Source organism: Piliocolobus tephrosceles, chromosome 10 (assembly GCF_002776525.5).
Source record: "Piliocolobus tephrosceles isolate RC106 chromosome 10, ASM277652v3, whole genome shotgun sequence".
In the NCBI taxonomy this organism is placed as follows: Eukaryota; Metazoa; Chordata; class Mammalia; order Primates; family Cercopithecidae; genus Piliocolobus; species Piliocolobus tephrosceles.
This window is the reverse complement of record NC_045443.1, coordinates 125,451,624-125,456,659: the sequence shown is the minus strand read 5'-3', so window position 1 is coordinate 125,456,659 and position 5,036 is coordinate 125,451,624.

Genomic DNA, 5,036 nt, shown 5'->3' with positions numbered 1-5,036 from the left:
GGAAGGAAGGAAGGAAGGAAGGAAGGAAGGAAGGAAGGAAGGAAGGAGAAAAGGAAGGAAGGAAGGAGAAAAGGAATCTACAGAAATGGAAGGCAGATTAGTGCTCTCCAGGGTTTAGAAACAGCTGCTGCGGAGGTGGGGGTGAATACTATAATGTATTAGGCCAGGTGCTGTGGCTCACACCTGTAATCCCAGCACTTTGGGAGGCCAAGGCAGGTGGATCACTTGAGGTCAGGAGTTTGAGACCAGCGTAGCCAATATGGCAAAACCCCTTCTCTACTAAAAATACAAAAATTAAACAGGCATGGTGGTACACTCTCAACTCCATGAGACCAGAGGCTGAGGCAGGAGAATCGCTTGAACCCAGGAGGCAGAGTTTGCAGTGAGATTGCACAACTGCACTCCAGCCTGGGCAACAGGGCAAGAGTCCATCTAAAAAAAAAAAAAAAAAAAAAATTCCAGTAAGATGTGCTCATATTGAATACAAACTGAGCCTCAGAGAAGTTAATTGACTTGTTTAATGTCACCAAGCTGGAAACATGCCAGCATCAACAGTATTCTAAAACTGTCTTAACTCCTCCACCCTGTGCATCTTCTAACGCTGCTGAGCCCTGCTGTGTCTGCAGGAGTTCAGCCATGGTGGTTACCTAAGACAGCAAAGGCGCCCTTCTCAGATAGGCGGAATGTGAAATAACACCAATCCAGAGGCACGTCTGTCTGCAGTCCATTATTCAGGGGCATTCCCCTTGCTTCCTGATAAGCAATGAAATATTTCCTGCTGACATAACATTGATCCTGAGCCCAGGATAGTTAATGGATTAAGTTTGTTTGGGTGTCAATCATTGTTAGCAGGTGTTTGAATAAAAGCTAAAGTAATTGGGTACATTCACTCTATATTTTCTACATACCCTTTTTCTAGAATAAGGAAACAATTTACTTGTGATATTTAATAAAGGCAAACAGCACTTCATTTATATGTTATCATAAGCACTGCCATCTGTCTCATTAGCTCACATAACCAGCCAGGAAGCTGGAGGGATACAGTTAGGGTACATATATTGGTTTTATATATATATGTGTGTGTGTGTGTGTGTGTGTGTGTATGTATAGAGAGAGGCTCTATTGGCTACATATAGGACATAAGTAGCCAATTAATTCAGTTTTTATTCAAAAACCCCCTGACAATGATTGACATCCAAACATGCTTAATCCATTAACTGTCCTGGGCTCAGGATCAATGTTTTGTTTGAACCTCAGCTCTTAGGCTTATTCTCTGAACCTAGGACAACTTTCAACCTTCAAATTCTTGGGTTCTCCATGTCCACGACTGGAAATGGGAATAGTTGCAACCCATCATGCTGCTTTGATGATTTAAAGAGATAATAGAAAGTTTCTGTCCAACACAATCCTTTACATAATTTAAGTGCTCAGTCCCTGCTAAAAGCACACATCAGCTTAGAATTGTTGATGGCCTACAGGCATCAGGGAAACAGGCTTGAAAAACACAGCCAGGCAAAGACACATCCTCAAAATAGATCCCACCACTAGATCTATTCATCAAGCCTGTTTAATGGTGTTCATGTTTCCCTGCTATTGGCATCCTCAACCCAAGAAAAGGCCATGAACTATATCCCTCCAGCTGCCTGGCTTGTTATGTAGGCTGATGGGACAGATGGCAGTGCTGATGATAACACATTAATGAAGTGCTGTTTGCCTTCATTAAACATCACAAACAAGTTCTTTTATTCTATAAAAAGGGTATGTAGAAAACACAGAGTGAATGTAGCCAATTAATTTAGGTTTTATTCAAAACCCCCCTGACAATGATTGACACTCAAACGTACTTAATCCATTAACCATCCTGGGCTCAGGATCAATGTTTTGTCAGCAGGAAATATTTCATTTTTTAGCAGGAAGCAAGGGGAATGCCTCTGAATAATGGATTGCAGACAGACGTGAAACCGCCTTTGCAAAATTATGACTGAGATGGTGAAAGAGATCTAATTTAACTGACTCCATCTTGCTTCTAACCTCCAAGCTGTCTTTGTTCATTCCTGGGCATAGGCTGAACTAACAACTTTGGGAGAAACTTAGTTTGTAGTTTATAGTTTAAACAAAGAGGGTAATCACCCTTCCCAAAGCAGACCTCCTTCTTCCCTGGGGACTAGACTAACATTAGCCACAGGATTAGAAATTATGATTTAGGAGTCATGCAGCTGGAGGCTACAAGATTCTGATCCTCCCTAAATTCCTCCTAAGATCAGTGCTCAAGATATTTTTGCAGACCCTGAACTTGATGGATCAGTTGGCACCACCCAGATGAATAAACTGGTTTGTCTGATCTTGTAGCCCCCAGCCAGGAACTGACTCAGCACAAGAAGACAGCTTTGACTCACTATGATTTCATCCCTGACCAATCAGCACTCCTGGCTCACTGTGTGATTTCATCCCTGACCAATCAGCACTCCTGGCTCACTGGCTTCCCCCCACCCACGGAATTATCCTTAAGAACTCTGCTCCCCCAATGCTCAGAGAGACTGATTTGAGTAATAATAAAACTCCAGTCTCCCACACAGCCGGCTATGCATGGATTACTCTTTCTCTATTGCAATTCCCCCCTTTGATGACTTGGCTCTGTCTGGGCAGGGGGCAAGGTGAACCCTTTGGGAGGTTACAGACGTGCCTCTGGACTGGTGTTATTTAATATTTTAAAATACGTGATCTGGAGGAGGATTTTTTTTCAATGAAATCATTAAGTCTGCAGATGATGCTTAGCTCTTCTGAGTTGGAATTATCAAGGTAAATTGATGAGCTAAAGATGCTTTCAAAAGATGCACAGAAAAAAAAAAAACAGAAGGTAGATTTCACTGTTAATAAGTGCATGTTGCTGCATGTTAAGAAAGAAATGATTCAGATAGTTTCAGAACAAGATCTAAATACTGTTAGAGACGTCACACAAAATGGCAAGAAAATGTAGACCCATAATCAGGAAAATAAAACTTGAAAACACATTTCCAGAGTAGTGTGTGTGTGTGTGTATACCTGGATAACAAATGCTCTTAGGTGATTTATATTATCAGAAGCACATGCTTATGCCTCATAAAGACACCCACTGCCCTTCTTTTTTTTTTTTTTTTTGACACGGAGTGTCACTCTGTCACCCAGGCTGGAGTGCAGTGGCACAATTTTGACTCAGTGCAAGCTCCGCCTCCTGGGTTCACTCCATTCTCCTGCCTCAGCCTGCCGAGTAACTGGGACTACAGTAGCCACCACCACGCCCGACTAATTTCTTTTTGTATTTTTAGTAGAGACTGGGTTTCACCGTGTTAGGATGGCTACGATCTCCTGACCTCGTGATCCGCCCACCTCGGCCTCCCAAAGTGCTGGGATTACAGGCGTGAGCCACCGCGCCTGGCCAAAAATTCCTTTAATGTTATTTATGTATGTCAATTTTTTATTATGAAAATTTCAAATATACAAAAATAGGAAAAGGGAGCATTCAAGTCAATTGTTTCTAATTGTTATCTATTGTTGTGTATCTATAAAATTGTGCATATGTGTTAATTGGCCAGATTTAGTCATTCTGCAACATAAATATACTTCAAAACATCATGTTGTACAGAGTTATACATACAATTTTATCTGCCAATGTAAAAAAAAGGAAACTGAATTTAAGAAAGTACTTCTGAGGGTCTCTCTGTCCGCTGGCCTAAAAATATCAACAACAAACCAATAAAAACAAATAATGCTGGAGATGGTGGCTGCTCTAGCAGGCTGGATCTGAGTGAAAACAGTGGCCAGAATGTTCCAGCCTATCTGAGTGGACAAGTACTAGGATCAACTGGGTAAAATGTCATTTATTTTATTTTTTTAATTTTTTTGAGACAGTGTCTCGTTCTGTTGCCCAGGCTGGAGTGCAATGGCATGATCTTGGCTCACTGCAACCTCCACCTCGCAGGTTCAAGCAATTCTCCTGCCTCAGCCTCCTGAGTAGCTGGGATTACAGGCGCACACCACCATGCCCGGCTAATTTTTGTATTTTTACTAGAGGCAGGGTTTCACCATGTTGGTCAGGCTGGTCTCGAACTCCTGACCTTGTGGTCTGCCCACCTTGGCCTCCCAAAGTACTGGGATTACAGGCACGAGCCACTGTGCCAGGCCAGGAAATGTCATTTAAATCACTGAGGCCAGAAGGCTTTTTGTTACTGCAGTGTTACTCACCCACTGCTGACGGAAGGATGGTTTTGGCAGTTTGCTGGTGCCATTTTTACATAACAATAGCAGAATTTAGAAGGGCAGTGGGTGGAGGTGGGAGTTGTGGTCCTTTTGTTTGTCTCTATATCTTTATTGCAGAAGAAAAAGAAGTCCTCACAGTCTCAAAAGAGGTCTTCTCACAGCTCACTGGCTGCGGTTGGGTTATGTATCTAAGCCCTAATTGCCAGAGAAGTTGGAAAGGGCATGTCTGTCACATCTTTGAAATCACCTTTGCAAAAATTATGTCAGTGAGAAAATTATGGCATTGTGGGAGATCTGATAGAGCCAAGGCTGCTCTGGCCTTCAGCCTTCAAGCTGCCCTTAATTATTCCTGGGCTTAAGCAAAACTAATTTTGGGAGACATTTAGTTTATAGTTTACGTGGTAATAGCACTTCCCCAAACTCAACTGCCTGTGTAAAGCTAATGAGAGGCCACCAGGCTGGGAGGAGAGAGGAGGCTGAATTCTGCTAAGGTGTAGCTATAACAAATTGCCAGCCATTATTCTGGAGGTCACAAGATATGCAAATTCCCAGTTACTCCTGCAGATAACATTCCTGCTGGAGAACCTAGGGTTGGCCTTTTGAGATACCTTTATAGGTTTTTTGTGTGTCTGATACAGATGACTCCACCTGGACCTCCCAACTGCTCCTGTGGCCCCACCCAGAAGCAACCCAGCTCGCAGGGGGACAATTTCCCACACCCCTGTGATTGCACCCCAGCCAATCAGCAGCAAGCACCCATTGCCTAGCCATCCCTGCCCCTTCCCCAGCCAATCAGCAGC